This window comes from Pseudopipra pipra, chromosome 10 (assembly GCF_036250125.1).
Source record: "Pseudopipra pipra isolate bDixPip1 chromosome 10, bDixPip1.hap1, whole genome shotgun sequence".
NCBI lineage: Eukaryota > Metazoa > Chordata > Aves > Passeriformes > Pipridae > Pseudopipra > Pseudopipra pipra.
This window is the reverse complement of record NC_087558.1, coordinates 24,943,755-24,971,701: the sequence shown is the minus strand read 5'-3', so window position 1 is coordinate 24,971,701 and position 27,947 is coordinate 24,943,755. Positions and strand designations below refer to the sequence as shown.

Sequence of the window (27,947 nt, the reverse complement as noted above, 5' to 3'; positions counted from 1 at the left end):
TCTCCCGGGCAGGGCAAGGGTGGATCCGGTTCTTGGTGTTAACCACACGACAGGTCAACAGCCTGACTGGTAATGGCAAAGTGGATGGGGCTTCCAGTGCCATTTACTGTGGGAACCACTCACATCTGGGTAGCAACAGGGTCTGTGCCTTCCATCGGGGTGCTCTTCCTGAGGGAAAGGAGGGCCACAGGTGACTCTCCTCTTGGGTGTTTTTGGATGAGAAGTTTTAAACCACTGATGAGCAGCCCGGCTGGGGCTGGTGTGACACTTGGAATGTGGTGCACTGAAGGCATAAGGGAAATGTTGAAAAAAAACCTGGTCTACGTTGTTCTTTACTGGTTGGTAAGAAGGGTGCCAAGTTTAATATAGGCTTGTTCTTCACTGCTTTTTCCTGTTCCCCAGTAAATTCACTCCAGGGATGTGAAAGACCTGCCTTTTTAGTTGCTGCTTTTAGCTATTTTCTTTTGTAGTGCTGACAATGATTCACTTGACATCAGCAATTTAAAAATGTGCTACTTGGTTTAACTGATGCAATGAGCAACATACTAACAGGATCTAAGATTTTTTTCTGCAAAAATACCCTTTTTTTCGTATGCATTAGGACTGGCAGCCCCTTATACACAGAATGGTTTTTCAGTGAGGTGAATTTGCATTGAAAGAGTGGAGCATGTTCACCATATGAGTGATCTCTTGCACTCCTACACCTTCTTTCTCTCTGTTACCTTTGCACAACCTTCCCAAGGTAAGAAGGCAAGAATAAAAGATGTATTATATTGTCTTGTGGCTAAACTACAGCTGAAATTATGTGGACTGAGGCTCTGTGTATATGTTCGATGCACCCAGTGATGATTTTGGGTGCAGCTTCTGGGGGCTGGAAAAAGCTCCAGAAAGCTGCACAGTGAGGATAACAGCTTTTCTTCAAAAACAGCAAAAACAAATACTCTTCCAGCAGTTTTCCAGCTCCCAGTGCTCAGAATCCCTGCCTACAGCCCTGGGTGCCTGGGGTAAGGAAGGGAGTTACTTTATTTTCTTCCCCTTTTGCTTATATCCATGGCAGAGCTTTTTGATTTAACCTTAACTGTCTTGGACTGTTGTCCCTGTCAAGCAAACATGAGTAGAACACCAGAAAATCTTGAGCTGCTTCCTCCCACATTTGCCTGGTGTGTTTGTGAGAGAGTGCCAGGTACCACAGGAGTCAGTCCTGTCGTGCACACTGAGGGTGTGGGAAGAGGATTCTGCATCCCTCCCATTCAAGTGCTTGCCTTGGTGAGTCTTGTTACTGTGTCTCACCAAATGGAATATCCTCTAGGTTTTTGTATTGTTTTCTTTTAAAGGAAAAGGCAAAACATCTTACTTTCTTTGAAGAAAATCTTCACAACTCTTTAAAATCAGGAAAAAAATAAGCTTGTCAGCAGATCTGTATATCCATCATGCATGTGGGTGCTTTTCTGTTTCATTATTCATCATTATTGAGAACAATTGTTTTTCTTTCTTTTCTTGGAAGTTCATTTTATTAGAGTAAAATTCCATCACTTTTAATCAGGAAGGCAAATGGATGTGTCCAAAGCAGGTGTAATTTGTATAATCTTTGAAGCATATGTGGGGGTTTGTTGGCCAGTTGACTGAAAGAAAAAGGATTATTTTTGGCTTGTTCCCTAGAATCTTGCCTGTTCAGGAGCCAACAAAACTGTAAGAACAAACAGTACATTATTTACTTTGCTGACTGGTTCCTATGGGTAATTAATCCATCACTTAACTTCAGTGAGCCTTAGCAAAGTGCTGCCTACACAGTTGCTTCCCAGAACAAGAGATTACAGTAAAATACAAAAACTCTGCAGCAAAACACTAAATCTGTGAGGCAGGAATTTTACAGGAAGAGACATCTTAAGTGTTGGAATTGAAATATCTCAAATAGCTGGTAGTCAGACAGGCTTATCCTCATCTTCCCTGCTGGACCAAAAGCTGGGTATTGATGAGTCTCGAGTATTTTCTGTAGTGCTGGGAGTGATGTGGGGTGAAGATTTTGGTGTTCAGTCATTCACTCTCATCTTGAGTAGTCTTGTCTTTGTTTTATTGTATTCCAAGTGGCATTTTATTGGTGGTGGATAAGGAAACTATGGTAACCACATTATTCTTAGCCTTCTTGGAAGAAGCAGCTTTCGAATAAACAGAGAAGCTGAAATACATTTTTAAGGCGTTTGGCAGACCAAGTGTTGCATTAAAAAACAAAGCACCCAACCACTGAGTTATAGTTCATTTTGGATTAAGAGAAAATGGTTATGAAATAAAAAAGAAATCTTTCATAAAAGTAGAGTAATTTATTGGCAGGAAGACTAGAGGGATAAAAGAAAGCTGGGAAGGTTGTATAGAGCCCACCTAAGAAGATCAGCATGAGAGAGTGTAAGAGCCAAGAAAAATCAATCAAAAAGTAATAATAAGGGTTTGGGATGAGAAAAGAGGCAGGGGAAGTAATTTTCTTGGGGCATCTGTTTGACATTCTTTCAAACACATTCTTGATGATTGTGAAAAGAGATTTTTGTGTTTAGATTGTACTTGGTGGAGTTTACTTTGTGTTTGGTCCAGATAAAGACCCTATCCTCATGTTTTATTGCTTCCAATTAGGTAAAAATGCAGCAAGAGGAAAATCTGTACTGCAAATACATTGTGATTCTGTCCTTCCAGTGCTATATAAATGTTACATATAGAACAGATACAGCTTCAAGCTTCATTAAATGTGTTATACGTGTTCTGAAGTTGAGCGCAGGAGGGATTAGGCACATGAAAAACCTGCCTGGCTCTCAAGGGACCGTGGTGATGATAAGCTGTGTAGTTTTCATTAAGTAATTGGCCTGGGTAAGGAAGCTTAGGCCTGTTTGCCTGGAATTGTCACATGTGTACCGAGGGTTTGGGATGTCCTGCTGTGCAAAGGGCCCCTCTGGCTCTGTGCTTTGGAAGAAAAGCCACTGCAGTTCAACACATGAAGGGTTTAGCCCCTCACAGCCCTCCACCAACAGCACCGTCCCATCTGGTGAAAGCAAAGCCCCAAGGATTTGGAAAATTACAGCAGGACTCCCTATTTTTCCCTTATCTCTTATGGCTCTATGCCTGATAAGTTTGGAATTTGGTATGTGAAGTCTCGTTCCTGAGAAATGCACAACTCATTGGCTTCAGCAGGCTAGGATTTTATCTAAGACATGTTTTAAAATGGCAGTACTGTAGCGTGTTACAGATGTTTGTGCTAACCAGTGCTTGCTGACAAGATACAATTAAGCTAATTGGTTCCAACATATATGTTTCTGATTTCACGAAGCAATTCATACAGAAAAACCCTCAGGAAGTGACACAAACAACATATCTGCCACATAGCAAGGGCAGCAGATATTGTACTCTCTCTGTCTTACTGGGTCTCTAAAGCATTATTCTTGTGCTAAACTCTTTGCTCACACACTGCGAAGTTGTTCTGGGCTCACCCAGTACTCCTCCAAGCACAGTCAATTTAAACAAGACGGAGTTGTGGACTGGGTTTTTTTTTGTTTGATTGGGGTTTTTTGTGTTTGGTTGGTTTTTTTTAACCCCCAAAATAGCAAAACCAAACCAAACCCCAAAACTCATAAAATGTTAATACAGATGAAATCAGAACAACAGATTTTAATTTTGTTAAACATGAATAATATCCTTCATAGTCCTTTTCACTTCATTTATCTTCATTCTAATTAACAGAAATCTCTTTTGTACTATGTGAGGACAAACTTGAAAAGACAGAAACATTTTAAAATAGTGCCACAAAATGTTCTCATCTCTTTTCTTTTTTCAAAAGAGTACAGAATAGGTTGCAAAAGCTGTGGTCACAACAGATTTCCAGACTGGAAGCTTAATTAGAATCACTGATCGTATGGAAGCAATATATAACATTCCTGTGTAATCTGGGAGAAGAGATTTATTACCTTTTTTTTTTTTTATCCTAATGTGAGTATATTGTTCTCCCAACTGATGCTGAAGCAAATAGAAACCAGTTAACAAACACCACCACCACCCCCCGCTCTGGATTTTTTTCTTCTGGGGGCTTAATTCCTGCTTTTGTGTCCTGCCTGTTCCTGCAGCCAAGGTTGACAACTGTGGCCCAGAAGCAGCACATATGATTTATTTGTGGAATACTGTATAAACCTCAGTACTGTCAAGGACCAGAAATAATGTTTCCCTGTGGACATAAATCTTTACTGGATCCTCGTTTTTGGTCCCAAGTGCTTGCATAACTTTGTGTAGGGCTCAGATGGGAATGTTCAGGATATGGAGTCAGAATTGTAATTTCTTTTACTGCCTGACGGATTTAGTTTTTACAGTTTTCTGGTCTGCAAACTTCTAAGGTTGTTTCAGAGGGCTTTTTGCAATGGATTTAAAGCAAATTGGTATATTCAAATACTCTATGGCAATTATGTCTCACCAAACATCAGGATCAGGAAATAAGTGGTCCCAGGGGTTGCCAGAGCCATATTTCTGCTTTCTACCATGGGCAGCTGGGGCTGCTCTGAGACACTTTCTCATGTCTTCAATAGCACTGGGACTTGGCCATCCCCTGCTTGTTCTTACACACACGTGGGAGGTGAGGGTTGGTAGCTCCCATGCCACGTGTGTATGGTCTGCAGCATACACACCACAGCAGGAGTTCAATCCACACTGAAGCATTTCTATAAAATATATTTGGTTTTGCTAGATCCATGTTTCCTCTAAATACCCTGATTAACCTGATACTCATTAGGAACAAACAATTAACTTAGTTCTTGGGGCAAGAATAACACAGGGGGGGCTGTCAGAGTTCTAACTCCCAAACAAAAACACGGCGGTGTGACAGTGGAAGGAGTGCTGCAGGCGTGGAAGGGAATGAGTGGGTTGTGGGCTCGGTCTCTGAGGGGACCTAACTCCTTGCAGGAGCCAAACTGAAGCAGCAGAACAGGAGTTGTAGCCTCTGTGTTCCCCCTCCCTGTGGGCACAGGTGTGTCCACACCCACATACAGACACCTTTAAAGACGGGCAGGTATTGCCCAAACTTTGTGGCTGTAAAACAGACTCAGATATGTCACTCAAAGGAAATGACTGGAGACAGTGTGATGGCTTTGGAGTTCTCACATCAGCCCTGCCAGCTGCTAAATTGTAGAGACTAACAGCTTCTGTTAACGCTTGTTAATGATAATGTGACTATTAGGGGACTCCATAAAATGTCTGTTGTTTGCCGGCATTAAATGTGTTCCCAGTTACCGGGGTGCAGAGAGAGGCTTGGCTCCACAGTGTTCCCCTTGGAGAAAAAAATGAGCCAACAATGTTTTAACTTCTGAAGTTACTTGTGCCAAGTCACCTCAAAGTCTGCTTGTATTTTATCCAGTGTATCCATGGGTTCCCAGAACTCTGCCTGATGCTTCCCACTGCTTGAAGGAAACATAGTGTGTTTACTGATGCTGCTCACAAGAGGTGGTTGTCTCTTTAAGGTGAAGGCTGCAACCGACTTTCAGTACTTTGGCATCCCAGTAAAAGGGCTCTTTTAACCCCTAGTAGTGGCATTGTATCCTGTAGGGATAAGGGTTACATTGCAGAAGGTCTTGGCTTCCTGCCTGTCACTTGTAGCACATGAGAGCCACCTACCATGGCGTCACCGAGACCTTCGAATCCTTGCTCTGGGGCACTTGAGATAGTGTGGCAGGCAGGCACTAACCCTCCAAGGTCCTCAGGGCTCTCACATGAACCTCATCAGGTTCTGTGCAAGGACATCCAAGGAAATGTGCAGGTGAAGGTCAGTGATTTCACCATTCACGTGTAAAGTGGGAGCCTTTCAAACCTGCCCTCTCTCTAATGTAAAGAAGGAACTTACCCTGTCCTCAGAAGCTCCTCGTTTGGCTTTCAGGGATCCTTGGTTTGGTACCTAGCTCTCTGCCTCTGTTTTGTGGGAGGAAGAGCACTGGAAGCACTATTTGCAATATTTGCACTCCTATGAAGATTTTACTTCAAAAGCATTGCATAAATTAAACTGCAGTTATCCCTGCTCGAAATGGGAGCCTGATGATGTGCAAAGACAAGTCTATTTTGCAGAATCTTGATGTTACAATTTACTTCTGCCAATGTCTTTATTTTAAAAATAGGTTTTGGGATGTCCATGCCCCAGTTTGCCAGTTCAAGAAACACCTGTGATGGATAACAGCACAATAACAAAGTGGATATTGCAGTATGAAGATTTACTGAGAGAAGGGGATAAAGAAGGAATGTGACAGAGTAGGAATGCTGGGTAAATGTTAGTTTAGAGGTTATTCCAGATTTAAGTGTTTGCACAGAGAGAGAGGAGTGAATATATCTGGGTTTATACCATACTTGTACTTCAGGTTCCTCTCAGCATGGTTTTGATATCAGAACATTTTTGGATTTGTTCTTCTCTCTCCAAACCCTGATTTAGGGCAGCTCCTCTCTGCAAAGTTTTCTTTTTTCCCTAATCCTCAGAAGACATTTCACCCCTGGGGTGGAAAAATAAAATCGCTCCTGACTCTTCTGGCCCTTCAGAAAGCACTGTTAATCCTCAAAAGATCTTCCCCGTCACCTTCAGCCCTGTCCCGTGACCAAGGCCCCTTGTCCTACACTTGGTAAACTGGGGGCAGAGTTACCATCGAGTTCATCCGTGGCTTAATACAGTGAAGGCACTGTCATATTCCTTACAGTTTTATCTTATCACTCTGATAAAAGCAGCATGACTGTGCGAGCTGTAGAGGGAAGACAGATCAAGAAGAACAATGAAGCTGCTGAAGAGCCAACCCCGCTTCTCCTGAGGCTCATGAAAAGACTCTCCCTCCCTCTGGGGCACTTGGGGCCAGCCCTTGGTGCCCTCGGCTTGCCCTGGGAGAGCCCCTGTTCCAGGCAGGGCAGGCATGCCCTGCTCCTTGCAGGGGAATGAGGAAATTGTACTTGCATTAAGCCCACTCCCCCACGGGAACCCGCGGGAGCTCCATGGGCAGGGGAGCAGAGCAGCCTTTGTCCCCGGTCCCGTGCCTGGCACACCTCCATGTGCCACGCACTTGTCAGGGGCCCTGCGTGGAGCTGGGCAGTGACTGGGGCCTCAGAGGACAGGAGTGGAGCTGTGCTGCTCTGCAGCACTTGAACATCAGGTTCAGCTTCTTTCTTGAAGTTTCGGATTGCAGGGAACAGTGACCTAGGAAGGTGTTGATGGGAGTTTTTTTTTTTTTCCAGTCCTGCTTCTAACTGGTTTTATCTATGATCTTTAAAATGATCCTGCTTCTGTCTGTTCCACTGACTTGCCACTGGCAAGTCTTCGTGTCAACAGGTTTTATGAAATGAAAGCAGGATGTGTGAGCTACCCACTATGGACCAAATGTCCTGTTTTTTCCACGTTCCTCTGTTCCTAATGGATGCTTTGTTAGCAAAGCAGTGGGGCACCTTGTTCCTTTGCTGTCGGGACTATCAATTTCTCATCCTTGCCTTCCTGAACATCTTAACAGCCACTTACAAGTTTGCTTCTGAGCTGTAGCTTAAATTGTTACTAATTTCTTGGTTGATGGGGCAACTTTTGGAGAACAGCCCATCAAAATCCATTCTGGAGGGTGTATTGCTCTTCTGCATTTTTCCAGCCTGCTGGATAAAACAGAGGTATCAGGGAAAACATGGCCTCGGGAGGCTGCTTGACCACGTAAAATTTCTGCCCCGCTTTTCTGTCATGTAGGACATAGAAATGTTTAGCCTGTTTCTTATACACAGCTTATGTGTGTCTTTTACCCTCCTATGGCTTTTCTCATTCTCATACTCCATGGAGCCTGTTGTTCTCCCTAGCCCTCCTGTGACTCCCTTCGTTGCACCAGGAGACAATGAAGGAGCACTCTCAAATTAACCTTACTACAAGCCAGCCTGGAAGAACTCTTGCTTGGAAGCAGTTTTCCTGTTTTCTGCCTCCACAAGGCTGGTATATTCTGTAAGAGGTGAGGACGCTGAGCAGTCAGAGAAGTGTCATAACACATTATTTTGCAGATGACATCTAAAGGAATCCTGTACTCATATTTTATAATGTATGGGCTCAACAGAATATCTGAGACAGCCCGAAACTACATGGCTTTCTTGCAAACTTCTGTATAGTCAGAAATAAAGGAGACTTATGGTCTAGAAACAACCAAAAAAACAAAGCTTACCCCTGTTCCATCTCCAGTCACCTCTTGTACAAACTCTTAAAGGGTTTATCTGTTAATGTTTTTTCAGCTTCATACATTAGGCATCTTCCTCTGTCCCATGTTTGTCACCACATTTCACCTCGTCCCTCACCTTGTACTGTTGTTATTCATCCCCTTCTTCTCACCCACTTTATCTGTTTTCACTGGCTTCATTGCAGCTTCCTCTGACCTCACCTGCTTCAGGTCCCATAACTCTACCCATGCCTGTTCCCTCTCTTCTTTCCCTGACTTTTCTCACAGTATTTCTATACCTCTGATTCTCCTTTATATCTCTGCTCCAACCCACATGACCATTTCTTGTTATCCATGTTATCCATTCTGTGTTATGCATTACTGTCAAATTTTCAACTCAAAAACAGGATATCCCAAACAGAAAAAGCATTAAAATAATTTTTAGGACCCTGAACACCTCCTGTCTCAGTCACTAAGGATGTCATTGCCAGCCTCTGTTCCTTCTGTCTGTTCCTCAGCCCTGTAACCAGAGCATCATCTATTCTGACCCCTTCCCAGCCATTGCATTCAGGCTGTGTTAATCTTGCTGGGTCTCCGAAATGCAGAATTTCCTTTCCTATCCATCTGTCTTCCTGTAGATCCTATTCAGCCTATCTTTACTTCAGAGCATCATTATTAAGCTTTTTTGTTCTGCCTGTGTCCAGTCTTGTACTGAAAAGATACATTTTCCTAGGCCATTGTATGGACCGTGCCTGCCTGTCTTTGCTACTCTCTGCTTGTCCCCTGCTCCACCACATCTATCGTAACATGCTTTGTTTTGTTGCCCAGGCCATTCCTGCCTGTACTGCTCCCCTGTCATCTGTCACTCCACACTGAGAGAGAATTTTCCACCTTCAGTCAACCCCCAAAGCAGGCCCAGCCCTAGCCCAGCCCATCCTGGGAATGCGTGATGCCGTGTGTGTGATGCTGGAAGCTCCCTGGCTCACGGGAGCGCGTGGGATGTGTTGTGTCGGCACGTGGCTCACGGCAGCAACACGTTCCTCTGGCACCAGAGCTCCAGGCCAGGATAATAATTCCCAGATGCTTCAAACATGTTAGTAGTTATTGTTGCTGTTCTTGAAAATAAAACCTGCTTTAGGAGAATTTCGAAGATTTTCTAGCTTTAGTAGAGTCTGAAAGCAAAAGACTGGTTGCTAAGCAGATTATGGGTTTTGGTTTTTTCTTTTAATTAATTGTAGTCAGAGGTGGCCAATCTGCAGTGTCCCAGTGTGCCCATGCCTTAATCTCTGCACTGCCCCAGGAAATGGTCAGGCCAATTTTCTTTCCATTGATAATTATCTCGTGAATCTTAGTACTCCAGCACGGGAACAGCTTGCAGTGTTTTGGCAGGATGACATGAGTAATCCATCCAGGGAAGTACTGGCTGTAAAAACTGTGTGGGCTTGAACCATGCAGTACGAGCTCGGAGAAGATGCAGTGGGAGTAACTGTGCTCTAGTAACACGGTGTTACACACTGTAAAAATTCAAAGCAAATCGTGAGTCTCTGACAGACTGTTTTCCATTTTAGAAATACACGATCATATGCAGCTGAAGAAGTTGTACTTGTTCTGAGGTTTTCTGGCCGTGGCTCAGTAGGAATGATATCCTTTTGGGAGGTGGTAGCTGCAGTTGTTACTGGGAGTTAATTCAGTGCATAGCAGGGTTGATAGTTGCTTCATTTGGATGCTGGATAAAGTGTGAGAGTGGGATATTTGGGAGTTCAGGAAACTCGGCTTCCATGGATTGATTTGCAGGTAGTAATGCTCTCCCCTCTCACTATTTCATTGTCATGCTTTCTTGTTTTCAGTTGCTGAGCTGAAAACTTGTCCATTGAACTGAAAAATTTGTCCATTGAACATCCATTCAGCCTGAATTCTTTCTTGAAAGATGCATTTGAAGTGCTTTGTCACCCTGGTGTTATTAGATAGAAGTATTTTTATCACCTAATTAAAAAAATAAAAATCAATAGAAGCTTCTTCCCCAAGAAGCTCTGCAACAGCTGTTTTATGAAAAGAGTAAGAATAATTTGGTGATTTTTATGTCAAAGTATGGTTAAAAGGGGAAAAAAACGCAGTCATACAGACCCAGGTGAAATCTGTTACTCTGGCTGTTAAACTGTTGGAGGTTTTTGCAAGTACTGGACACGCTCTCTTCCTCTGTAGTTCTTCATGCTCAGCATCTGAACACCCAGCAATGCCAAGCAGAGGACAGGGAAGTTCATGTTTGTGTCTGTGGCTTCACTGGTGCAAAAACAGAGAGTAATGCTGCCTCAGAAGGTATCCTATTTAGCAACACCTTTGGAAAACTTGTAAAGAAGTTCATATTTGTGTGCTCTGTGCTGTGTTTGCATGGTATGCAAAGCTCTGCACAGAGCCAGCAAACAGCACGGAGCTGCTGCCTGGTTTGTCCATGTGCTCTGCCCTGAGCAGGCAGTGAGGCAGCACAGCTGGGGCAGAAGGTACCTGTCTGTGTGTCAGATGGGCCCCATCCAGGCTCAGTTCTGGCACTTCTGCCTCTGTTGCTTGTTAATATTTTGATATATTTTTCACCTTGTTGGAGAGAGGGTATTGATAAATGACCCAGCAAGAGTGTTCTTTTTTCTTACAGGGGTTTTTAGGGCAGTTTTTATTTGTGCCTACAGTACTAATGCATCCTTGGCTTTAAGAGGAGTTGAACTGTGCTGTGTCTTGTACCTGTAGCAAGCACATCCCTGTTTGTGATAAGTCGAGGATAGGAAGTCCTGGAAGTGTGCTCCAGCATGGTAGGTAGTGTGCTACTGGGAGCCTTGCTTTCCAAGTTTGCTCTCTTGAGAGAGGGGAAAGGTGCTGTTGGCAGGGCTGATCCCCTTGTATGACTGCCCTTGGTGGCCTCGCTCTGGGAAATGGGCTCTTTGGCTTCCCAGCGTGATGGGAACTGCACTGCTTGTCTCCTCAGTTATTTATTTGCCTGTCCTACTGCCGCACCTGTGCTTCCTATTGCAGTTATTATTTTTTCACATTCATGTACATGTGCCTTTCAGTTCCCCATTCAGCTGCAGAGTATTGAAATGCTCTTTTCATTGGCCAGCAGTGGGTTTGTCTGTACAACTCCTGGCCTCCTAAAACTGACAACTAAACCAGTCTTCAAAAGCTTAGGCCCCGTTTGCTGCACATACAAGCACAGTGACGAGTAAGGACTGGGCAATATTTAGTATCATATTGATGAAAAGTGAAGGCTTGTCTTTCTGTTTTTATTTTATCTAGTATTAGACCGGGAGTTCTTGAATAACTCATTCTCTGAAGGCTTGGTCACTGGCCATCTTCTGAGGCTGCAGCTTGGCTTTGTGTGTGCCCAGGCCTTTGAGGCTGTGCTGTGCTCACCACTTGCTCTGTTGGAGTGGCAGCTTTATTCCCCTGATGCAGTCCTGGCTGAGGATGGCTCTTAGAGGAAGAATTGGAAGGAAATTATCACAATTGCAAATTAGATTCCAGTGGAGATTGTGCAACAATTATTTGAAATATGCTCCCTCAGTGATAGTTATACAAAGTAAGTCCCACTGTATTACAAGCCACGAGGTAAAACTTTCAGCTATTTCATCTCTTGCTGATGCCACCTACCACAGAAGCATGTCTGATCAGTGAGGAATAAGAATGAGGCTTTATTTCCATCATGGAAAGATGCCACATGGTGTTTAGAGAGTGCAGCAGGAGCTGGAGAGCCCCCCCCACTGCAAACACTTTGAGTTGCCATGGAAGTAACTCCCCCGTGCACAGTCTCTGCCAAGGACCTGTGAGGGGTTTCACTGCGTGGGGGTGAAAACAAAAGCCAGGTCACAGCTAGAGTCACTCTGCAGCTTTTGTCCTTGTCAAGACCAGTTTCTATTCACTGTGGGGTCAGAATGGTGACTGCAACTTATCATTAATTGTGCGATTCTACAAGATGTACACAAGGTAAACATGTTTTTTGTGCCTGGGCAGTGTAGTGCAGGAGGGCACTTGGGTCTGCACATCAGAAGAGAAAAGGAACATAGGTGTGGCCTAGGCTGTTTCTTAGAGACAACAAAATTAGATGTAAATGTGACCTTCATTACTATTTTGTATCTTTTTCTTTTTTTTTTTCTGCAATTTCATCTCAACATGAGTTTCCCTTGAATTTCTCCTTTCAGGCAGGCTCAGAGTAGTGTCAAGAAGTGCCCTTTCAGATGTCTTTATAGACATTCAGGCAAACTTTCTGTGCTTATACACAGAAAGTTCACTTTTCTGTGCTTCAAATGCTCAAGCATGTTCGTGAGTGGCAAAGATTTTAGGAAACTATTGGAGATCACCATGGATTTTAGAAACTTCTCAGTATCCTGTGACACCACCAGCGTAGCTCTGTCTAGTTGAATCACTGGAGTTTATTTATTTTCAGTGTAACTAAGTGCCCGGAGAAGACGGTAGTTGTTGTGCAGCTTTCAGAAGAGCAAGTGTGATCATGCTTCCCATTCACCATGATTAGCTTCTCTTGAAGATCCTCCCAAATACTGCTCAGTGGCTTATGTCCAAACTCAGTCAGTCATGAAAACCCTTCAAAGCCAGACAAGATTTGCAGAATGCCCAGGAGTTGAACAGTGCAATGATGTGAGAACTGTGGACCTGAGGAACATTCATTAAATGGAAGCCTGCAAGCTTAGGGATTGGACTGTTATGCCATGGTGCATTTGGCAGGGAGAAATAGTTTTTTAAAGCCATTAAGCAAATGCAGGCCAAAAACGCAAACACCGTGAGCTTGAGCAGCTTGTGGATCCCAGTAGTTTGCAGCGTATGTGAGGGTTTTTTTACCAGGTCTTGTCCTACACATTATTCTCCTTGTTCCATATTTAAGTTAGAGAGAAGGAGATTTGCAGGATCTTTACATTCAGAAAACAGAAACTGGCATAATTCTAGACTTGATTTTATGATGCCTAAGAAAGACAGCTATCTGAAACAGTGCAGAAGCATAAGGAGACAGTGGACGTTTTGACTGCTTAGCCCTTTCTCTATAGCCCCTGCTGAGGTCAGCACAATTTGGGGAAAAACTCCAAAATCAAAGAAAACTACCAGTACTCTTAAACATTTCCCCTTTCAAATCTCTCACCTGCTGTGTTCCAGGATACCTACAGGAACTGTACAGATCCCCAAGAAACATTATGGGCATTGATGTGCTAACACCTGAAAAAAGGCATCTTTTTTTAATGTATTCTCTGCATTGTGAGAGCAGCTGAGAGCATTCTGTCCATACCCACATCGTGTGGCTGCTCCCTCATTGCCCTTCCCAGAGACAGATGCTACCGTGTTTAGGGGGAGAACCATGACTTCTGGTTCCTTCTCCCAGAAATGTGTGTGTCTATATAGACACATGTTGGGTTTGGGGATTTTTTTTTTCATGTTTGAAACTGTTGTGTAAAATGCAGAGTCATCCTGTTGGATAATTGCATCCTCTGTGGAGCATCTGCAGCTCCATGCGTTATCTGCACTATTGTCTAGCCCTAATTACAGGTGCTGGACTGCTGATTCAGATTTCTCAGTTTCATGTGTGGGGTAAGCACGTGAGAACTGGAAGATATGAAATTACCTCCTGTCAATGAAGAACTTAAATACTGGGTCCTTCTTTTCCTCTCCTGTGGAGTGCTATTGCTGCTGGCTGTTGAGTAAGAGGTGGGCTCTGCTTTGCTGGCTAGAGGAAAAAGGCTATAGTCAAAGAGCTCTCCAAGGTCTATCCCTGCCTTTCCAAGGAGGAGTGCCTTTTCATCCTGTCCCTGATCCGACATGGGTGGGAGCTATGCTTAGCTGGGGCATCTTTGAGTGTACCCCAGGCAGATTGATGCTTGGTGAACTTTGCAGTCCAGCAGCAAAAGTTAAGCTCACAAAAGGGCTCTGTAGAGCTGAATAGAGGTTTTCTGGTTGCAGAGATTTGAGGTTTAAGTGACTCAGGCCTACGGAGGTGTTGGCAGAGGGAGCCAAGTCCTTTAGACATTCTGGCTCCAGGATCCTGCGAGGAAGTGGATGGTGGAGTCCAACAGGAGCCGCTTCTCCCGGGCCCCCGGTCACAGGGCTGCACCTTCCCGTCCCCCTGCAAACAGCCCGCACTTGTTGCTCCCTCAGGTGTGTGGGGAGCCGGGTGTGCCCTGCCCGAGCCCGGCCCTGTCCCACGGCCGGCTATTCCCAGCCCCACCGGACCTGGGGATTTGCTTCTGGCAGGGCTGGTCTCTGTTGCTGGCACATCTCAGCGCGGGTGGGAGGATTTAAAAAAGCAGCCGCCTAATCCAGCGCTGACCGTCCTTAAGAGCCTCCCCTGCACCCCACGGCTCGCTCGGCGTTGCTAAGGCCTCGTGTATCCTGGAGACGGCGCCCAGCAAATCGCGGAGCCGCTCTCTGGGAAGCCAATATCGCAGCCGGATTGCGCTGCTCCGGCACGTCCTGCCAGAAGGAATTCAGTGTCTTGCTGCTGCCAGAGCCATGGCGACGGCTCCCTCGGCAGAGATTCGCGGAGCCCCAAGGATGCGGTGAGCGCTCCCCCTGAGCCGGGGGCGTTCGGCACATGTGCTGTGCGGGACCGGCAATGCCGTGCCGACATTTAGACTCCTGCCACTGAGAGCTGCAGGCAGCTTTGGTTCACAGCCCTCTGCCCCATCCGTGCCCGGCTGTACAGCAGGCACTTAAGCTTTTCTGGTGTTTTTTTTTCTCCTGGGGGCTGAGGCCATGGCAAAGGTCCCCGACCGAAGCAGACACAAATGGAGTGCGCTTCACACTTTCCTCCGCTGCAACATGAACCCGGAGACCCAGCGGGTAGTGGTCTTTGTCATCCTGCTCTTCCTCATCATCGTCAACGTGGTGCTGATGTTTCTTTTGGCATTTCACTGAAGGAGGACTGCCGGTAGTGGTGTGGTGCATGGGGGTTTCCAGGACTGGGCAACAAATCAGCAGGTCAGCTTGTCGTTGTCTGCCTCTGGTCTGCTTGTCTGCTGTTACGGTAACTGTGTGTCTCAGAGTATTCCTTCCTTGTTTTTTAATCATCACCCCCTTCCCCACCCTGCTCCCCTCACTCTCCTCCTGTCATCACTTGTGCCTTGCGGTTTGGATCACAGTTAAACAAGAGAAAGGGAAGGAGGTAACACAGCCAACCTGCTTAATTGTACCCGTGACACTAATCAGCCTTGATTCCTTATGATGATGATGATACTGTGCCTGTACGTAGCACTTCCCAGCCCTGGAGAAGCCCAAAGTGCTGCTGCTTTGTTTGCAGATGGACTGTCATCCTATAAGGAACCCTTACACAAGGACCTGCTACATGTAAACACCTGCTGTAAAAAGCTGAAGCCCGTAATGCCTCTGTTGCTCTGTCACTGTGAACATTATGCTGTGCAGTGGCCTGAGTAATGCCCAATTAGCCAAAGAGATTGATTAATAGAGTTCATCAGGAATTCTGGCTGAATAAACACTGCAGCAGTGTGGAAGGAGTGTTTTGTTGGCTTTAATCCCATTTCCTTTATTATACCTCAGTGCTTATCAGCTCTGTGTATCAAGATGGCTGGCAGAGCCACAGCACAGGACACTGCTTGCAGGCCACTGGTTTCTCACAGGCCAGTGGCAGCCGTGCCCAGCGGGGGAGCGACTCAAGGACCACTCTTGTAGACTGTGAGGAGGGAAGGGCAGCAAAGCAGCATGTCCCCTCTGGGCCTGTTCACCTCCATGACGTGTTACCAGCAGCCCTGTCCAGCACAGCACTTCCAGACTTGGCATTGGCACCTCAATGGAGCAACCCTCTACTTGATGGCACTGAAGGAGACCAATTCCCAGAGGAAGACAGACTGGAAAGGAAGCCACGGTGCACTGTTCTTAATGATGCTGCTTGCATTTGTGCTGGAGACTGCAAAATATCCAAGCCTTTAAAATTCAGCAGGATCCTTCATTTTGTGTGTTAGGTAATCTGCAATTAAAGTACAGCTTTCACGAGGGCAGTGCATTTGCTGGCACTAATGGTTGAAGCTACTGCAGTCCTTTCAGACCGGAATATTTATGGCTCCTGGAGTCTGGTCTGGTGTTGAGAAAGGCTAGATGGTGATGTTGTCTCTGTCATCATGAGTGATGTACTCTGTACCAGTTATTTATGTGATTGTGTAATACATTAGTGTTGTACTAATGTACTAAACCACGTCACTTTTGCACACAAAGAAACAGAATTTGTACTTGCTGAGGTCTTTTCTGTTACACCTGAGCTACAGAACATCCTTTTCCCTAAGAGAGGAGACTCTCCTGCAGTGCTGGGTGTGGGGCAGCTGTAGGCCCCAGCTCCCTGCAGTTCTCTGAGAATCTCTTACCTACATGAACAGTTTTGAATTACTAAAAATCTCAAACTATTATCTAGCCATTGTGATAAACAGCCACTGGAATCATCCAGTCTATGTGGTTTTCTGAAGTTACCATTAAACAAAAACCAAAACCAAAGCTGCAGCACATAACACTGGCTTTCAAACGAATCTGATTTCTCTCGCCTCTAAACTTTACCTGTGGTCTTAGTTACAGCTGGAATCAGAACTTAATGGCATAAGGTGGAAAAAAGATTGTTTATTGGAAAGGACAAGTGAATGATGTGAATGTATACCTCAGTCTTCAAGTGACAGATGAGGGACCAAAGTATGGCTTTGGGGTTGTAGGTGTCAGTGACAGAAAGCTTTTGGCTGCTGCTTGTGAGGGCAGATCTTGCATAAGGTTTGAGCAGGCTCTGAAAGTGCTTGAGGTTCAGAAGCTCTTACCCCCTGTCTAGTAGGAGCAGTAAGAGGCCTCAGCATTGTGGCAACCCCTGCACTGTGTTTGAATTCTCAGTTGTTGCTGTCTCGCCTGTTCCGTATCTTGAAATAGTGCAAAAAAGTCTGATGTTAGATGAGAACTGCAGTTACTCACAGGGCTGCACACACACACGTAGCTCTGAAGAGCATCTGGTAGATTGGCTCCATTCATAATCCCAGTGTTTGGCTCAACATGTAGGAACCATGTGGGGCAGCTGGTAAGCTAAGCACAAATGTCTGCCAGCCCAGACTGATCCTGGATCACAAAGTGACTCATGTTCTTGTTTAGCTCAGTGCCATGTCACTGAAATGCTCCTTGGGTGGCTTTTGTCACTGAACTGGAGACTGTACCTCTCTTTTACACTCCGCATAAGAAGGTACTTCAGGGAAGTTTTCCAGAAACTTCTTTTTATTTAGTGTCCCGCAGAATTGATTAGCTGCAGCTGGTCGTGGTGATGAAGTCGTTCACCCCTTGCTGCCTGCTCAGTTCGGGGACACCCTGTTCCTGCTGGTCGCTGAAGGGCTCTGCTGGTTTGGAAGGGATTGAATACCAAACCTGGTGATGTCTGTACCCCAGGGCAGGCACAGCTCCCACAACATGCAACCTCCTCCTCCCCTTCTGTCTCTGGTCCACTTTTACCACACCTACACAACAACTGTTACAGTGTCCTTGTTCCCAAAAAACTCCCTCTGCTCTGCCCAACTGCAGGGGCTGTGTCTGTGGGAGCCAGAGCTGTTTGCCTTTGCTGCTGTGACACATCAAAGCTTGTGCAGCAGCAGCCAGTGCATGTAATGGCAGAGGGAGGAGTGTCCTGTAACAGCTGATCCAGAGCCCCAAAATGCTCACTGCTGATACTGGGAAGAAAATGGAAGTCTCAGGAATGATGTGAGTTTGATGCTTCTGAGGTGCAGAGCTGCCACACTGCTTCCTGCAGGGCAGCTCTCCTCTCTGGGAAGTGTTGTAGTTGTTGATGGAAAGGGCTGGAGCCTTTCCCAGCTGCCTGCTGCTAGAGAACTAAAACAAAGAACTGTTTTCTTCAAGGCCTGTGGGGAGTCTAGGACAATGAGGAAGAAAAGTATGTTATAGGAAAAAATAATGGGACCTCTGGTGAAATTGCCTCCCCCTTCCCTGCTTGGGGAAATTTCACCAGATTGTTCATACCAGAACAGCTGGGAGCAAAAGCAGTAGGATTGTTCTTGCATTTAAGAACTCTGATCAGAAAAATAGCAAGATTAGAGAGTACCCTTTGGAAATATGTGTTACAACACTGCCTGCCACAGGTGTTAATGCTGGTTGCTAAGAGCCTGGTAATACTTTTCCTCTTGATATTTAATGTTGGGTGAATTTTAATTTTCTCTTTCTAACACTTGTCTAGGTTCTTGATACATGACTATTCCTGAAGTATCTGTGTCGAGTTTTGTCATGGGGAACCCAGTGTTTGTCCCCATCCTGAGCTTCCCCTACTGCTGTACACATTCAGCTGGAAGCTCCAGTTGACATGTAAGTGTTAATCAGTCTGATATTAGTTGTGACTCACTCAAGTCTGCCTCTCATCTTGGCTGAAGAAGCTGCGATGGCCGATAAAGCCCAGGAAAAAAAGAGCTGATGAAGGATCCCTGAACCATGTGCAGGAGCTGTAGATGGTGATAGAGGGATGGTGGGGAAGGAGAGGCCCCTGACATTTCTGTTGTGTTTTTCAGTTTGCTCTCAGTGCACTTGTTTGACTGGGTGCTCTGCAGGGGGGCTGTGATTGCCTTCCCTGCAATCATCTGAACATCAGACTGTGCCATAGCTCTGGGGACACAGCCCCGGGGGGAGCAGCACAGCCCCTGCCTCCCTGCAAAGCAGTTGTGGTGCCTGGTGCCTGGTCATGGCAGCCGGGCCCTCGTGTGGCCACGGGACAAGTCCTGCTCCTCCTCCCTGGGTGCTGGCTGGGCTGTGCCTCCCCCTTCCCCGCTGCCCCTGCAGTGCTGCTGTGCCCCAGCGGGGTGGGCAGGGACCGTGCAGGGACAGGGCAGGTGCTGCTGCCCTGACCCCCCGTGGGGAGTCTGTGTTGCCCTTGGGTGGGGCAAGTTCACCAGAAGGTTTAAAAGGCAAGAGCTTTGCTCTGCTGCTGCTTTGCTTTGAGTGCAAAGAGCATCTGTGAACAGGAGTGAGACCAAGACATCATTTCCGAAGGGAGATCTGGGCTTTAGATTTTATCTTTGCTTAATTTGTTCTCCCAGGCTAAACTCATTTCTGTGGTGATATGTGGTATCTGCTGTCTTTGTGATTTATTCTTGGAATCCAAGGCATGAGCTGGCCAGATAAGAAACACAGTAAGCACTTAGGATGATACCATCAACAATTACTTTTAATTAATGCTTCCAGTGTTTTTATTTAAAGGGAAAAAAAAGCAACAAAAGAAGTCCCATTACGCAGGTTAAAGAAAGATCTCAAGGGGGGAATACTTTGTTATTGATGCTGTGTCACTGGCCTTGTTAACTACAGAATGTGCTGGAAACTGTGGAATAAAATTATGTCTTATATGAGTCTTTATATTTGTTCTTTGGCTGGTATTACTCCAGGCATGAGTGTGGTTGTCACATATAGAGCACCCACTCTGTGTCTGCTTTTGGCAGTGGAGAAATGGGACTCAAAGAGGTGGGGTGGACCTGCCTCACACCACAGTGGCTTTCTCTGTCCTATCATGTGCATGCAGGCTTTCTGCATTTGTAGTTGATAAGTGTGATAGCTCAGCTGTGCTGGAGGTGCTACAAGAAATATGTCTCCCCAAGTACCAAAAAGATGTTGATCAGCCTTTCAGCAGAGGAGTCAGTCAGGTGTGAAGGACCTTAGAGAGGGAAACTGAGGAGTTTGCTCTCCCTTGCAGCTGCCCAGCAGATCTGACCCCTCTGGAACAGGGGCCTGGTGTCGGGCTCTGGTCCCACACATCTCACTGCAGCACCAAGGTCCCCATGTCTTCCCCTTCTCCTTCCAGGGAGAGGGACCCTAGCACAGCCACTTCCAGCACGCTTTCCCCTCAAAGAGCACCAGCTTCACACTGGGCACCTGAATCTCTGCTGTCCTTTGGTGGCAGAGCAAGTAGAGCCTCCAGCACCTGGGGGAACAGCAGCTGCCTTCAGCCCTCTCCATCCTACCCACAGCAATTCCTATCCAGAGCAGTCTGCTGGACAGAGCCAAGGTGACACAGGGCATGGAGCAAACCCCCATGGCACTCACAGTTTAGAATCTTGTGCCTGTTCAGCATTGCATCCATTAGGGATATCAACACAAGAATGGAATTAGCATGTTATCTTCTGCTAAGCTGTGCTGATTCGTAGTGACCACTGTGCAGGGGCAGGACCTCAGTGTTATTTATAGCCCCAGTGTCTATAGCCTTCCTGGTAATGTGGCTCTGAACAGCACAGTAGAGCAGGGTTTGACTGCTTGTGGTTGTTTTGAACTGTGATCTTGTCCAGTCTTGGCATGTTGAGTATCTGCAGAGTTGTGGCAAACTTTGTATGGAAATACAAATGCTGTGTATGGGCATCACGTGGGAATCCAAAGAGGCACACCAGGATCTCTCAGCAGCAGCCTAACACAGCTTTCCTCACCTCACCAAATGAAATAGTTCCAGCAGGAGATTAAGAAAAGACAGGCTCCTAAGGAGTCATGATTGAGTATTTTTAGCATCCCGGTTCTCACCTGTAGTGCCCAGGAGTCAAGACTTGTTATAGTAAGCATTATCTAATTACGTGGTGAGAAGATTTGCACTGGGTGCCAAGAGAGGAGTGCTGGGAATGGCAATATCCCACTACTGCCTGACCTACCAGAACATGCTCTGCACTGAGCAGCCTCAGTGCTTTTGTCTGCTGAAAAGCCCGTGGCCAGTATGGGAGGGTTGTGCAGGGAGTCAGGCAACTGAAAGGAGAGCCTGTGCAGAACAGGAGATGTGCGATCTTGTCCTCCTTGGGCTAGAGAAGCCACGTCCTGCAGGAAGAGCAGCGGGTGCTTTGGTCTTCCACAGTTAGAGGGCTTGTTTACAAGGTGGTCTTGGAAACAGGAATGTGGTTCTGATTGGAGGCCTTAGCTTTGTTTGGGCCATTAAGTCTCTTCATCCAGATGTTGTGGATGTGAGACAAATTAATAAAGTCGATATATTTAAAAGCATGATAGTACAGGGTCTCAGAAGATCCCAGGAACCTGCTGCTTCCTCAACCAATCTTCTTTACCTAGCACAGGACACTTGCAATAGGAAAAGGTTTGTGGCTTTTTTTTCATAAGTGTACATAGCTTGAAGAACCTTCTGTAGGGACTACGAAAGAAATGACTCATTTTTATATTTACAGATGCTAACCAAAAACAAAGGCTTAGGAAGCTTCCTTTGCCTGACAGTGAGACATTATCAAGGGTTTTTTGTTCTTTTCTCTATCTGTTATTCAGATTTTCCTCTGCCCCATTTTCAAAGACAGCAATTCTTAGTTCAGTGAAGAAAGGATCCAACCCACTGTGTGAGCATTGGGAAAGAGATCACCAGAAAGGGGCAAAGGGGATGGAAATCATAAGTTTTGGGTCACCAAAAAACCCTGTGAGGTTTCTCTTTCATGAGGAGGTGAGGAAAAGAAATGGATACTAAACTGTGCATGAGTCTTTTGAGGCAGAGAGACCATCTCTGAGCCACGCCATGGAAATGATAAACAATCTCTGTTGGCCCAGCATGTCTGCCAGCACCTACCAGTGATGTACAGACTTGGGCAGTTTAATCCAAGGGAGATGTTTTCACAGAAGATAGGAGCAATAAAAATAATTTCAGTATGTTCCATTAAAATTAAATCATGCACACACATGAAAAGGAAAGCCATGCTCTATGTTTCTGGCTTCCTGCCCACTGTGAGCCCAAAGAGATGCTGACCTTTTGATGATTCAGAGAGGTTTGCTGGCAATGCAGTTTGTATCTGCTTTAAAATGTTTTCTTTAACCTTATTTGTAAAACAAATTTAGATTAATTTGCCTTCAAGCTGTAACTTGCTGTATCTTTTGGGGGAAGGGCATAGCAACAGTCAGTCAGTGGGCAGAGAGCTCTGGGACCTGCATGGTTCCTTTTCCTTTCCTTCTGCAAGAAGTAAGGATGCAGCATTTATCCTCAATAAATCCCTGTGTCATATGAGTTGCAGCTGAGCTGGTTTGGATGCATTGTCCTGAGGGATCTGTAAAGTATAATTCTCATTTGTCCAAAGAAATAATGGTGAAAGAGAAAGCAAAAAAGGAGGTAGAAAGGAAATATTGCAAAATTAAGTCATGGGAGAGGCCGTGGAATTGGGAACTATCCTGCAGAGAGGGAAAGGGATGGGAAATGTCCCAAGGGGATGTGCTGGTGGGAGTGTGGAGAGGAGGGGTGATGTTGCAGCAGCAGCAAGAGAAGAGTGGGGAAAGCATAAATGACATAGAAATGTGTTAATGTAGCATTAAATAAATTTTTCTGAAGAATATAGTTTCTATTTGGGAGTCTGAGAAGTGGTAGTGTAAAAAAGATGCAACAGCAATCACTCAAATGTGAGAACAGCCACACAGAAACATCCTGGGCTGTTTCTATTCCCAAGTTTTATGTTTAAAATCAGGGCATCAGAAAATGCAAAAATATGTTAACCAGGTTTGCTTCATCCTCTGTAGTGACTGTGGACTTCAGAGCTCTTGGTGAGGTGAAGAGGGGAATCAAGCAGTCTGACATGGTTTTTATCCACAGCCAAGCTGGAACCAGAAGCTACAAACTTTGTAGATATGAGAGCCCTAGGTCAGAGTCTTGTTCAAACATGAGAATTCAATCCCAGGTTCCTTTCCAGCCTTTGAAACCAAAGAAAGTAGGAGAAGAGTATGTGGATAATTTCCAGATGCTGTTACAGCTGCATCTGGGCTGTTTGGGGTGAATGGGACTGTGGCACTTGGGTGCTGCCTTAACCCTGGAGTGCCACAACTGGGGGAGGTATGAGGAGGGGGTTAGCCAAAAGTTAGAGATTCTTAAACCACTTTTAAACCTTGGAGTATTTCAAGCTCCTTAAGCCACTTTAAGGCTTTAGATGGGTTTAAAATGCTTAAAACACTGTAGGGCCTTCGATGAGTTTAAGCTGTTTAAGCTGATTTAGAGCTTTGGAATGACTTAAGTTCTCTGGCTTTAAGGAGGTTTTGAGGTCCTTCAAGCTCTTGGTTGTAAAGGTCTTTCTGAATGTTTTGAGTGAGGATGTAGCACGTACCCACTCCTGTGACCTGTGTTCAGGGACTTTTTCTCCCAGGCAGTGTCTGAACAGCCAGGTTTCCCTGGGTAAACTTTCATCCTCCCTTTCACATAAAAACCTTCACATACGCTGCAAACTACCGAGATCCACAAGCTGCTCAAGCTCACGGTGTTTGAGGTTTTGGCCTGCATTTGCTTAATGGCTTTAAAAAACTATTTCTTCCTGCCAAATGCACCAAGACATAACAGTTTCCACCTGAACGAGGATGTTGCTGTACCTCACTGAATGTATCTGTTAACATTTTCATATTAGTCAACATTTCTTTCCTTTTGTGTTTTTTACTACACTAATGTCCTAAGGCCAGCTCTGCAGGCCAGCAGAAACACTTTTACCTATGACTTGGGTAACTGCCCAGGGAATAGAGGCAAGTGTGGCCTGGCTCTTTCCCTTGTGTGCCTTCCCACGTGTGTTTAAGGTCCTTGATGGGCTGTATCCAGATGGGATGTGTTTAAATGGCCCTGAAGGACATACATTTGCTTAATCTCTTTTTAAATCATCTCTGTGTTTGACTGTGGGGCTCCCTGTGGCACAGCTTAATTATGCACCACAGGGAAAAGGTAGTGCTTTTGTACCAAACTTCTTGCCCAGTGATTTCCCTGGGCTCCCAGGAGCCTTGCCTTAGGAATAACCTCTTTGTAAGCCTTCAGCTCATGGCCATCTTCCATCCACCTGTCTCTGTTGCAGCTTCAAGGTCTGTTCAGCTTGTACTAGCCTAGAAACTCTTCCCACATTTGATTTGTGATGCTCTTTGTGCCTTGCCTAGTTCTCCTCTGCCTTTCTGAGTCATTCCTGACATTTGGACTTTCTGACCCTGTTTTCTTAAATGGCTCTACAGAGACATTCCTGAGGAGCAGCTCATTTAGTCAGTCACTTGTGGTAGTTATTGCTTGTCACAGAGAGTTTCATTTGCCATTTTGTCACCCTGCCATTCAGCACTGTATCTGCTTGTTTAGAAAGAGAGCAAATGTATTTCACTTATACCAGAAAATAAATGTCTTATGGAAGTTTAAACAAGTGACCTCTGGAAACTTGTATGACAGGTTAAAGTGGAAGCTACTTCACAAGTTACTTACTGCTCGTGCTGCCAGCAGCTGCAACTATAAAATGTGACACAAAGACAACCTGTCACAGAGTACTGAGAGCTTTGAGAAGGGCTTTGCTCCTGTTGTTTCCTTATGCCAAAACTTAAGGATGTTAGTTCCCCAAGTTACCAGGTTCTCTTGTTATACAGGTCATGGGAGAGTGATGGTTGGAGTACTGAGGGCACTGACAGGATCTAGAGGACTTAGGTGTCCTCAGCCACAGGTAACTATCCCCACCCTTTGGTAGGAACTTCCCTGGCTATTTCAGCAAAAGTAAAATGGTTGAAAGCAATTTCAGTTGATTTGTTTTGCATTATAATAATCAGTTCCCACATCTTAGGTGAGGAACTGAGAACTTCTTATGCCACTCTGGAGTTTGAAGAATCCCATTGAGTGGGACTCAGGTGGACGTGCCCCTGGCAAGGCTCCCTCAGGCTGTGCTCCGAGGCACAGCTCTGCCTCCTCCACCTTCCACCAGGGCTGCTGCCCTCCTCCTGGAGCACTCCATAAAGGCAGCTTTCAAAGCTTCTCCTTCTCCTGTGGGGGACCCTCCTCCTCTTCCCATCTGTTTAAGCCACTTCTGAGGGGGGAATAAGGGCTCAGATGATATAAATAAAAGGGAATAACGTAATTAATGTCAGTCAGAATGGTTTTGTGGAAAATAGTTCTTACCAAATAAATGTGATGACAAATTTTGAATGTTTGGTAAATGGAGGCAGCTGTACTAGATGTCACATGAGGAGTTTAACTACAGGCACTGATTAAAAAAGCAGCCCTGTGGAGTATCAGTGGAGCACACTTAGCTGGATTAAGATCTTCATTGACTGGCATCTCAGATTTGCTAAGGAGAATCACTGTCAAATTAAAATATTTTGAATGGAGATCTGCAGTGTTTGGTAAATGCCTGAGAGTCCTCCACTATTTTTAATCAGTCTCAAAAATCTGTGCTGAAAAATATGCAGCTGACACTGTAGGCAAAAGGGCAACAAATGCCGAGGGCACGGCTTGAGTGGGGGCACAGTGTGTGGGTCTGTGCCTCTGAAGCCATGGATGTGACCCTCTGCCCACGTGGGGACACGTGCCTGCTGTCACACTGGCAGGGAGGGCTTGTGTTACCCTGAAACATGTAGGCAGAGGAGCAGCGAGGCACAATGAAGTGTTTGCAGTGGCTGCAGAGTCGTGTCAGTGGTTCTGGCACCCTGGAGCCAGGCAGCAAGTCCAGTCTAGCACAGCTAGCCCAAATTCCTGCCTGGCAGTGAGGGGAGACAGGAACCCCAGGGGCTTGGTTATCTCATCATGCTAAGATAGATGCTGAAGACAAACCCTCCCTGGGGTGCCTGTCTCTCCCCACAGAGGGGAGATGCTCCAAAAAGACAACCAAGATAACTTGTTCAGACTCAGTGCCTGCTGCTCAGATGACAGAAGCTCTACAAGATAAATTTAATCTCTGTTGTCCATCATTAGACAAGGAAGCTGAAAGTTTTGAGAGGAAGCAAGAGCAAGCTGTCAGGACAATTTGAAAACTATCCTGTGGGTTCAGTTCAAGGCAGAGGCCAGCTGGCTTCTGCCCACTTTCAGAGAAAATAAGTATTTGTGTGAATGAAGCACTACTTTGGGGCAAGTGCATAACTCCTCTACTTTGCATGAGAGAGGCAGAGGAGAAGCTCTGGAAGCAGAGTGACTGGTGAAGGAGCTGGAGCTGGGAGGGAGGGCTTTGCCTCTGGGGTCAGAACTGCTGCAGGGCTTAAATGTTTGATGTGCTGACCCAGTTCAGCTTCAGTCTGTAACACACAAGTTCTAGGGTGGTCAGGCAAGGAACACAGGCTTCATGGCAACCATTTTAGCTCACCAGGAAGGGCTTGGGTTCAGGTGCTCTTCATGGAATGTGTCTGTTTTAGGGTCACAGAGCTGAAAAATAAATGCCATTTTATTGAAATTCTTGAACTTCCCTTTTCCCAGTTCTTTTGATGCTCCTGGGTTTATTTTTTAGCTCTGTATGATCCAGTGTACTTGGCATTGTCAAGAGAAAGCTATTCAAATTTTATTCAAATAGAAACCAGTAGCTCAAAGATAAATATTTCCTAAAGGCATCTTCATCCCTCCTTCTGTAACAGAGATCTTTTATCTCTGTTAATACTGCCTGGAGCTCCTGTCAGAACAAGACCAGGACATACAAGGTAATTAAGTCAAGGTGTCCAGCCTGAGACAGACAGGGACTGAGTAGCTGGAATGCAAACAAGCCCACAGATGTGGGCCTTGACATGCCAGGTCTGTTTGCCCACATGTAATGCACTTAATTTGGGGCAGCTACGTGCATCAGCCCTGGCTGTGTCTGCTCCTTGGCAACCTCTCTGCAGACATTGCTCAGAGGAGAGATAATTCAGTCCTCCCCCTCCATCTGTCTGTGGCACGTGGAGGAACCTGGCCCAGCACCTTCACCAGCACCTGCCCTCAGCACGTGCCTGCTCTGTGAGGGAGTGGGAGGCTGGAGCTGCACAGGCAGTGGGGAAAGCAGCTGGGAATGCACAGAATTCCAGAGCAGTAGCAGAGCTGGCATCGGTTTTGAAAGCATTGGTGTTAGTACTGCCTTTGGGTTGCAAACGCTGTTGTCTACAAACTTAAATGTTGTCAAACAAAGAAAAAAGCCAATTTCTGTTTGTTTTCCCCTCTGCCAGCTGCGGGAGCTAAAGGAGCTGTGGGGTGGCTGGTTTGCACTCTCCCTCTCCTAATGTTTCTCTTCTAGACACTGGTTTGGGGCTCTTCAGGAACATGTACTGAGTTGTCCTCGATCTTACAAAGCCAGCACATGAATATTGTTTCATATGGAAATGAATAGTTGCTTTTCAAACCTTGCTTTAATTGCAAAGATCAAAACCTGTGGTGAGTGGAGCCGAGGAGCTGCCCTGCGTGGCAATGGTGAGCATTCCCTGGAATACGTGCTCCTCTGGAAGCTAAGCAGCTCTTGCAGTATGGCTGGTTGATTGTGCCACACTCTGACACATTTTGCAGAAAATCTTTTGTCTGTTGTTGTTTTATCCTTCCTGGGATAGGGAGAGTCCTGACCCTTTTCCCTCAGGAGCAGCAGCCCCTGGGACAGGAAGCTGCAGTGCCCAGCTGGGAGCAGCTCTGCTTGCTGCACCTACTGTGGCACTGTAGGTGCTCCTGTGCCATGGAAATTAGTGCCTGCTCTGGGAAAGGGGCTGTTTGCCTGGAGGTGTTTGGTATTTCTGTATCAGCCTAGGAATTGGACTGGGTACAATGGAAAATAATAGTATAAGGTACAGCCTGCATTGGGGGCTGACAGAAACATGAGCCCTGCCCACAGAGGTGACTGAGCACTGCTCAGCACCCAGGGCTGCCCTGCCCATCCTGGTGGACAGGCACAGACAGGAGCAGGGCAGGGAGGGGACTGGGCAGAGCCTGTCAGCCTGAACACATGGAGGTGTGTCAAGTGCTGTCGTACTAAATGAAATGAGACAATCCCAAGCACAGATGGAATATTTTTTTGCTCTTTATTTCATGCTTTATTCCATATGGATCATTCCTCCCTACAAACATGGTGTTTGGTGTCAGTTAAGCAGACCCTGGCCTATATTTCAGGTGTA

The 27,947-nt window shown here is 45.8% G+C and overlaps 1 protein-coding gene and 1 long non-coding RNA gene across 2 annotated transcripts in view; both read left to right on the top strand.

Annotated features, from left to right (window-relative positions):
- The window catches only part of ARHGEF4 (Rho guanine nucleotide exchange factor 4), a 205,890-nt gene that overhangs the window by 157,667 nt on the left and 20,276 nt on the right, over window positions 1–27,947 (top strand).
- LOC135419944 (uncharacterized) lies at window positions 7–25,037 on the top strand. Its single transcript, XR_010433222.1, has 2 exons — window positions 7–15,125; window positions 24,492–25,037. It is a non-coding gene; the product is annotated as an uncharacterized LOC135419944 (long non-coding RNA).